Source organism: Haliotis rufescens, unplaced genomic scaffold, assembly GCF_023055435.1.
Source record: "Haliotis rufescens isolate VD_foot unplaced genomic scaffold, xgHalRufe1.0.p SCAF_14, whole genome shotgun sequence".
NCBI lineage: Eukaryota > Metazoa > Mollusca > Gastropoda > Lepetellida > Haliotidae > Haliotis > Haliotis rufescens.
Genome location: NW_025963824.1, coordinates 7,247,457 through 7,257,975, shown reverse-complemented (window position 1 = coordinate 7,257,975; position 10,519 = coordinate 7,247,457).

Here is a 10,519-nt window from a genome sequence, read left to right as displayed (position 1 = left end):
ACTTATGTAAATGCAAATGATAAAAAAATAATTAACAGTGAGATACTATCGCTATTGTGCAAAGCATCCAGTCCAAATGAAAGTGAACAGCATGCCGATGTTAGTTGATAGTTGATAGTTCTAAACAATCAGGCAATCAACATAATGACGGCATCAGTGGGCACATCGTGATATTTGAAGATAAAAAATGATAACACATGTCATCAGTCTGGGAAGTAATACACAGCATCTTGACAATGAACATAAAGAAGAAGAAGAAGAATAGTTTATTAAAGTGTCACTATTTTAACACCCAACCATTTTGGCTTTTGAGACAAAATACGCATCACCCCCCCACCCCCACCCCCCAGAGAGAGAATGTATTGCCACCAAATTACGTCCCGGCACTTTTATGACATGTAATGAACCTAGTCGGTCCCTGAATCTGTAACAACAACATTGGTCTTATAAAATCAAAGTAGCATAAATGTTACGTAATTCGTATTAAAAAATTGACTGATAAATATAACATGAATATAATTGGCCTTTTGGGGATAACATAATATTGGGAAAATATACTTAAAAGTACATGATTAAAGAATTTCAGAATCAACTGTTTCTTGTATTTATGTCCGACTTCACACAAACTGAATAATTAAACATATGTTTATATAGCTATAATTACATGCATGACACCTACATTATCATGAAATAATAATGTTGGTCATGTTTGTTAATTTGTACATTTCGTTGTTATTGGTATCCTGGGGATGTTGTAATTATACACGTGTTCTGATCTTATTTGACGTAGAATACATGGAAAACGATTGGTCAACAGTTTGGTGCGGTCGATGGAAAGGTGTTCAATTACTAAGAAAAGCTATTTAACTGTTTAATACTTAATACGTGTCTTAAAGTATGAATTAATTCTTAAGTTATAACATTAGTGCAAATTCACCCGAACGTAGGATGTACATGGACCGATTTCAAAATAGCTAAATTGACAAATTGTTTCCCATAAACCACTGAATATAAACTCACTTAGCCTTTAGAATAGAAAGGCGAATCGTTTCTTCATACATTGTCTTTTAAGCCGATGGAAGTTTAAACCCCTACAACCGAGTCTGATGCGATAAAGGATTATGTGACAAAATCTGGTATCATGGCTTAACTGTATATAAATCACACTGTCCAAGTTTAATAATCCTCTATATCAGTTGACTGTTCCTATTATTAATGGTATCAGGTAGGAATAACTTGGCAAAGCATTCTGTTCTACAACATATTGCCTGTATATTGGTTTGATTTCTATAAAAGTAATTACTAACAGCAAAGATGTTTTCCGTCTTGTAAAAAGGTGTAATGGCTGTGTTAGTTTCTCTATATATTTTCTCGTGGCCTAGGCCTGTACCCCTTATCGCCTCACAAATAGTCCGTATAGTCCGTATTGAGTGAGTGAGTTAAAATTTAACGTCTCATCGGCAATATTTCAGCGTCCGGAATGAATCTTAGTGGAAACATTCTAGGATTAATTCTTGTTCTGGGTACAATTATCCCAAATATGGGCATTATATGCTCGTTCATAACTTCTAACGATTTATGTGAAAGGAGTTATTTAACTGAGTGAGGGAGTATGGTTTACGGCGGTGGACACCAGAAAGGTATCTAAGACTTCTAAGGCAATTAATCATAGGGATTTCCTTTTTAACTCGTCAATATCAGAATCTGACTGAAATATTATTCCCAAAGTCATAAATATTAATTCCTTTCATTTTAAGATTAGGTTTTGCACTTGGGAAGACTTTAATTTAACGTGAAATAGAAAGCTTCTGTTTTCTCTGGATTCAATTTTACTTACTTTCATCCATTTGGTAATTTTCTCCAAATCAGCATTAATATTTTACGCAGTAGTATTTGGAATTGTCCCTTTGGGGAATTGTCTGGACCCCGCCGCAAACACAGTAAACAGAAATTCCAATGTGAATACTATGTACAATAGTTTGTTGGCTCGACATGCAAGACTCCATAATTTTAGTTATAATGTAAAACTCATAGTAATATTAAATTATATTTAAAACAAATAATTAATGTATTTTACATGGGAGATGAAGCGACACACATTGTATTTTATAATAATGCACAATTTTGAATGCTTTAAACCTGTTGCATTAAACAAATACTGGATTTGATGTAGTCATATAGTGAATCAATATGTGTCTAGTCTTCCAAATGTTCTATTGCGAACACATATAGTGTCAGCGCTCATGATCGCCATATCTATGAATGAATAAAAATATCATCATTAATAAACTCACCTGAGCTCACTGTGTGTTCTGAAGACAAATCGCTGTTAGGCATCCTGCACGGCTTCGTTCACGTTCACCCTCAAATGTACCATAGAAATCTGCGATTGTGCGTGTTCAATGTTCGAATGCATTTTTGCGACAGGCGTTCGTTTATTTATTAAAATTCCACTAATTCATAAATCACATTGAGTTGCTCGCCTCTTCTCCAGTTGCTCACACTCTCAACTGATGTAGCTGCCTTGATTAACTGGAGTCCGGATGTACCTAATTACAAACTCTGTTCTAATTATGCTAATCGTGGAAGTGCATTATACTGGATGACAAACTTAGTAATCCTTTCACACTAATGACCCTTGTTTACAATGAACGCATGCCAATTGACTAAACAAACATCCTTAAGTAGAAGTATCACAATGGACGGTGTGTACAACTGTTTGACAAACAATATCAACCAATATTTCATATTTAGAATCACCATTACATGAAATCAAAGAAACATATATATTAAATTTTACTTTGAAAACTCCAGAACTAATGTCGTGAACGTAATATAATAGGAATTTATTCCAACGATGTGTTTCCTATATATGTTTCCTTGTACAATTTTAAATTCATGGATTTTTTATCTATTATTTTGCAATGATCGTGACAATCGCTAAAAGGCTACTCTCTTGCTATTCCGTTTAGTGGTTATTCTAGTTTAGACAGCGACAGCCTCTCGTTATACAACCAGTGCTTTCCTAACCCCGATTTATTTAAGACAGCGTCTGTCATTCGCTATACAAACAGTGTTTTTTCTAACCCCGATTTAGTTAAGACAGCGGCAGCCTTTCCCCATACAAACAGTCGGCTAGGTCGGCTATGTATTGTAGGGAGGGGTGTGTGTGTGTTATATTGCTTAGATTGTGGGTGTGTATTAGCTTGTGTAGGTGGGTCATGTATGGGGCTTGGTCAGGGGATTTTTTTGAATTTGTGGGCCGTTTGTTTGTTAATGTTGTTGTATTTTTGTTTATATTTGTATTTTGAAGATTGGGTTGTGTTGGGCCCCAGCCCAGTAGTTGAGGATTGTTTGGTGTATTCTGTGTGTAATAGAGAGTGTTGGTCATGAGTAGTAAAGCGTGGTGTGAGGTACCAGTCCTGGTGCCGGTGGCTATTTTAAGGGCCTTATATTGGATTGATTTTAGTTTGTTATAATTGGTAGTTGAAATGCCGCTGAGGACCGGAGCGGCGTAGTCGATTTTGGATTGTATAAGTGTTTTGTAGATGTTGAGGAGGGTTTGTTTGTCAGACCCCCAGTCGTTCCCTTTAATAGCTCTCATTAAGTTTAAATCTTTTTCGCAAGAGTTGACCAATTTTGTTATATGGGGGCCCCATGTAAGATGTTGGTCGAATGTAACCCCTAGGAATTTAGCTTCTTTTTGGTATGTAATTTCTGTATCGTTAAGGGGAAGTTTTGGTGTATAATTTAACATATATTGTTTTTTGAAGAGCATGCCAAATGTCTTTTTGGTGTTGATTTGGAATCCCCAGTTGGAAGCCCATTTTTGGATATTGTTTAGAGCAGATTGCATTCTAGTTTTTATTAAATTAATGGAGGACGAAGAGGTCCAAAGGGAAACGTCATCTGCAAATTTTGCTGTGGTGATTTTTTCTTTATTATTGGAATTTGAGAAGATGTCATTTATCATAAAATTGAATAGTGTTGGCGATAAGATGCTTCCTTGTGGGGTGCCGTTTTCAATGGGGTGGGTGTCGGATAAGGTTTGATGAGATTTAACAGTAATGTGTCTGTCGGTTAGGAAAGAGTGAATGAAGTTTAGTATTCTCCCATTGATGTGATTGTTTTCAAGTTTTTTTATGAGGCCGTTATGCCAAACCATGTCGAAAGCTTTGCTGAAATCTATAAAGATGGCCAGGGTGTATTGTTTCATTGATTGCGCTGTCCTAATGTCTTGTTCTAGGTGTATAATGTGGTCTAATGTTTGTCTGTTATTTGTGAAGCCGCTCCGGTCCGGGCTTATTAGTCTGTTTATGGAGATGTGATGCTTGAGTCTATTATTGATAATTGATTCAAGAATTTTGCATGTATGGGAGGTTAGAGATATGGGGCGGAAGGAGTCGGGGTCGTTGGGGGGTTTGCCCTGCTTCAGGACAGGTATGACTTTTGCGTGTTTCCAGGTTTGTGGTGTTGTGCCTGTTGACCATATATAGTTGTAAAGTTGTAGTAATAGTTGTTGTATATGGGGTGTGATTTTATTTAGTTTTATGTAACTTATGTTATCAAGTCCTGTGGGTGAGGCTGTGTTTTGGTTATGGAGTGCATGTAGAACACAACACAAGTCAAACACTTTTGATAGAGACTATGTTGAGAATGTAGAGGGAAACTGGCTTCACTTTGAGCCCCTTGTTTTCTTTAAATACCGCGATCTGAGACACTATAAAGTGGTATTTAGGTAGATATTATACTAGTTTATAGATGTTAATCCATTTGATGTTACATCTGTTAGGTTTAAGTTGATTGTGACAGCCCGGCCCAAGTCGGACGGAACACTTCTGATAAAGATATTGTTGAGAAAGTACAATAAAAGTGCTTGACTTTAACGGACCAGTTTTCATTAAATTCGATATACTGTGACATTATAAAGTGGTATACATGTAGATATAATACTAATCTATGGATGTAAATACATTTGATGATACATTTGTGTGTTTAAAGTTGATTTTGACAGCCCGGGCCAAGTCGGACCCAACAAGGACAAACACTTGAGACTATGTTGAGGGCCTTCACTTTGAGCACCCTGTTTTCTTTAAATACCGCGATCTGAAACTTTATAAAGTGGTATATAGATAGATATAATACTAATCTATAGATTTTAATCTATGTCAAGATAAATATATGAGGCTTAAGTTGATTTTGACAGCCCGGGTCGAGTCGGGGCAAACACATGTGACAGATTTTCTTGAGTAAAAGATTTTTACAGTAAAAGTACGTAAACGGACCGGTTTCCTTTAAATGCGGTGTACTGTGACATTATAAAGTGATATGTAGGTAGATATAATTCTAGTCTTTTGATGTAAACACATTTGATGATACATCTGCGTGTTGATTTTGACAACCCGGGCCAAGTCTGACCGAGCACAGACCAATCACTTCTAATAAAGCACACTGAGAATGTAGAGGGAAAACGGCTTCACTTTGAGCACCGTGTTTTGTTTAACTACCGCAATATGAGACACTAAAGTGGCATATAGGTAGATATAATACTAGTCTTTAGGTGTAAAGAATGTTCAGTAACTTTAGAAGTGCTAGGATAGTTACTAACACGTGACGTGTCAGCCCTATGACATTAGCGAATATCCACTTCCAGAAAACATCCTGTGTTGGTTTAACATGAATTAGAAAAGGTTAATTAGGGATGCCCAACACATTAATTAATGAAAGAAGAGCAGTCAAAACACTTTGATTTCCTGCCCAGGACATCACACCCCTCCACGCTAAGTTCGGTGAGAAACTTTCTCATCAAAGAAAACACACAGTCAAGACACTGACTTTTCTACGAGGACTCACGGTATGTAGTCATAATTATCAGTTTATTACATTGTTGAAGATGCATTTTGATTCAAACTCAATTAAATGAGCAAAACTATACGTTTGTGGACATTTGAGATCTGCCTAGATATGCATGTTTCGTTTTAGTTTTTCTTGGCCCTACTTTTAGGCAAATCCATGTTGGACCTGATGAAGGAGTAAGCATATACTCCGAAACGTTGTGATCAGGCCTTAGTCCCACATCGCAGCAGCACATACACAGCGGTGCCATTGTCGCTCGTACCTGCCTCGTGAAGATCCAGATGACCAACCCATGTTGACCATTAACCAACTTTGTTGGTGCATGACTTGTATCCCAGTTACGTAGATCGATGCTTATGATCGGCCTGTGTGGTGTGATCGAGTTTGGACCAGGAAAACCAGTGACTCAAAACATGAACAACAACCCGCGGGACAAAATGACATGCTATCAGCAGGTCACCGATTCTGACCACCCTAGTATCCTCTTTAATCGGATCTTGAGATGTGAGGGACCCACTTTGCCCCGGAATCCTCCATGAGGATATAAGCACAACGGAGTAGAATCGCCGCTTTGCGTTTGTTTCAGGTCCAAAATAAAGGTAAGATCGGATTCATTTGGTTGTGGTATTTATCATGGGTGATCAGACTGAACATGCCTCATCATCGACCTTCGAGTTGTGTACGACGACGGCGTGGATTGATACTTACACTATTTACCTCTAGTTTTGGCAGACTTGTGTCAGCCTCGGAGGTTCATCTCCATTAGATCACTCACACATTTCTTGTATGTTTTATCAAGGTGGAGACCCGTGAAGATTCGGGATAGAATAGGTCTTCAGCAATTAATGCTTGCCGGAAGAGGCGACTAACGGGATCGGGTGGTCAGGCTCGCTGACTTGGTTGATGCATGTCATCGATCCCAATTGCGTGAATCGATGCTCATAATGTCCATCACTGGATTGTCTATATCTGGTCCAGACTCAACTATTTACAGACCGCCGTCTTTAAGCTTGAATATTGCTGAGTGTGACGTTAAACAACAAACAAACATCTATCAGGTAAACACCTGCATCGATTTTTGAAATTGCGTTAATCCTCCACTCACTCACTCAACCCGTGAAGATTCCGGGGTAGAATAGGTCTTCAGCAATTAATGCTTGTCGTAAAAGGCGACTAACGGGATCGGGTGGTCAGGCTCGCTGACTTGGATGATGCATGTCATCGATCCCAATTGCGTGGATCGATGCTCATGATATTAATCACTGTATTGTCTGGTCCAGACTCGATTATTTACAGACCGCCGTCATAAAGCTGGAATATTGCTGAGTGCGGCGTTAAACAACCAACCAACTAACCAACCAACCATTTGACGTTCAAACACGTATTTGATCAGGATCACTGGATTGTCTGGTCCAGACTCAACTATTTACAGACCGCCGTCTTAAAGCTTGAATATTGCTGAGTGTGACGTTAAACATCAAACAAACATCTATCCGGTAAACACCTGCATCGATTTTTGAAATTGCGTTAATCCTCCACTCATTCACTCACTAAACTCGTGAAGATTCCGGGGTAGAATAGGTCTTCAGCAAGTCATGCTTGTCGTAAAAGGCGACTAATGGGATCGGGTGGTCAGGCTCGCTGACTTGGATGATGCTCATGATATTAATCACTGTATTGTCTGGTCCAGACTCGATTATTTACAGACCGCCGTCATATAGCTGGAATATTGCTGAGTGCGGCGTTAACCAACCAACCAACCATTTGACGTTCAAACACGTATTTGATCAGGATCAATCAAGGAGGAAAAACTTTATTTATGATGATACAAATTCATGCAAAGATAGGGATATGTTTTAAACATTTGGCACTCTGTCAGGGCACGTGCTGCCCACCCCAAGTGTGAAATCATCGGGATCCCGACATGCGCAGATGTTTTCTTGGAGAACATCTGTTAACTGTTATGGGTCTGCGCAGTCCTTGACGTCGGCGGTGACCTTCCCCCACACGTTAGTCTTCCTAATTATAAGGTCTTGAGGGGAACGGGTGAGGATGATGGTTTGAATGTCTCCGTACTCACATTTGCCGGCGAGGTTGACCCCCCAGCAGAAGAGGACCACATCGTAATTGTCGTAGTCTGTGGCAACGACGTGGTGGAAAAAGGTAAACTCCTTGAACAGCCGGGTGCCTGGGCTGTCGACAGTGACGTTGACAACGCGTCGGTAACACAGTCCATCAATGATACTCAAACCTGGAAAACGGAAATCAAATACTGACATTCAGTAAATGTGAAGTTCTTTCACAATTTATATTTTAGTTTCCATATCCGATGTTTTCGACACAGTGATGATGAGTGAGGTTTACGCCGCTTTTAGCAATATTCCAGCAATATCTCGACGGGGACACCAGAAATGAGCTTCACACATTGTACCCATGTCGGGAATCGAACCCGGGTCTTCAACGTGACGAGCGAACGCTTTAACCACTAGGCTACCCGACCGCCCCCCAATGTGGGTAATCGAACCCGGGTCTTAGGCGTGACGAGCGAACGCTTTAACCACAAGGCGGCTCCATAGGTAACGCAGTCTTTCAGTGTGTTCTCCTCAGGAAAGTCAGTATGTTGATCAGAACATCGACCTGAAATGCTTTGTGCAACATTGAATGCTATGTATTGCTATTTTAAAGCATACGATATCCCATTTGTCCATGATGAATGTATTGCTATTTTAAAGTATACGATATCCCATTTGTCCATGATAAATGTATTGCTATTTTAAAGCATACGATATCCCATATGTCCATGATGAATGCATATAATAATGTTTTCCTTGTTGAGTTTTAACTCTTAAAGGCATACTAATTGTTTGATTGATGTTTGACTCTGCACAGAGCCATATCCCAGCTATATCACGGCCTGTAAATATTCGACGTTGGACCAGGCAATCCAGTGACTGACATCATGAGTAATGATTTACGCAATTAGGTTGAGATGACATGCATCAACAAAGCCCGACCACCTGATCCGGAACGGTACATGTAACACTATCGTCTCTAAATGATCCATTTTTTCAAAGGTGAACATTTTCCTAATCCTACCAGTTACAAATCGTATTTGTTTCTATACGTAAAAGGCGACTATGCTTGTCGTGAGAGGCGACTAACGGGATCGGGTGGTCAGGCTCGCTGACTTGGTTGATGCATGTTATCGTATCCCAATTGCGTGAATCGAGGTCAATCACTGGATTGTCTGGTTTAGACTCGATTATTTTCAGACCGTTGTCATATAGAGTGTGGTGTTAAACAACAAACAAACAAACACAAATCGTTTAAGCCCGGAAGATCGGTGGGTCGACCCCCTGGCCGCCCGATACCAAAAGACATTAACAGAAGGTACTTGGTATTAAAGGGATAGAAAGGAGTGGTCGGCTCGGAGTCAGTATACTGTGTCTGGGTTGGGTATTAATGTTAAGCTGGGCATCGTGGGTTAACAATACAGAAACAGCACTACTACAAGCAGCAACACACCCTCGTCTCGATATGAGTGCGACGTTAAGCCCCACTTCACTTCATCACACGCCACCGTTCAATGCAGCCAAGGTGCAGTTGGCAATGTGATCACCACCATGAGGTTCAAACGACGACGTGTGCCAACGGAAATGGACCGCCTCCGTGGTCTTGTGGTAGAGTGTCCGCCCGGAGAGCGGAAGGTCCGGGGTTCGATCCCGGGCCGCGTCATACAAAAAGACGTTAAAAGATTGTACTTGTTGTTACCCTGTCTGGCGCTCGGCATTAAGGGGCTAAAACAAGGACTGGTCGGCTCGGAGTCAGTATACTGTGTCTGAGTGGGGTATTCATGTTAAACTGCGGCATGGTATCTCAGTGAGCTAGCACTATAAATCGGCATCAGTCCGGACTAGTACAAGCAGCCACACACACACATACACGTACATGCACGTCGCTATATAAGTGCAATAATCTTGGACGCGACGTTAAACCCAATTTCACCTCACCTCACCTCACCTCACCAACGGAAATGGTCTTATTTTGCTTTGTTATTTACCTTTCATCTTTAGTATGTATATACCGAATAGAACAGGGATCATGCATCATGTTTTGATCTTGTACAAAAGCAATATTTGTAAAAGAATATACTTTTCTTATTTGATAACATCCAAGCTCATTTAAAACTCAAGTGTATATATCGATAGCTGCATACACGTCAGCATACAAGACTCGTGTTCGTTGAGTTAATCAAAGCGGTCGACGTTCGCCATCTGCGCCACTTTGGTCTTTTCCCCAAACAGTAAGCGTGCATCCCTTCATATGACTGACAGCTTGTCGAAAGAGTCATTTCACCTAAAATTCTTATTGATTATCTGCAAAACGTATTGCCCAGAGGGTTGGTATACAGTCGATCCCACACGTGTCTTTTGATATTTGATATATCATCAAGACAAGAGAATGATTATGTATTTGTTATACCAGATTATTCTTCATAATTATTAACAACTACTATTTATCAATTTAGATGATTACCTTGATGACCATCTTGAAATCAACTCGTGAGAAAATAACAAAATGCTTAAACTGAAAACTAATGAAAATGTTTTATAAGAGAAATAAGTTTAAAACAGAAACTTCTTTGTTGGATTTGAACATTAAA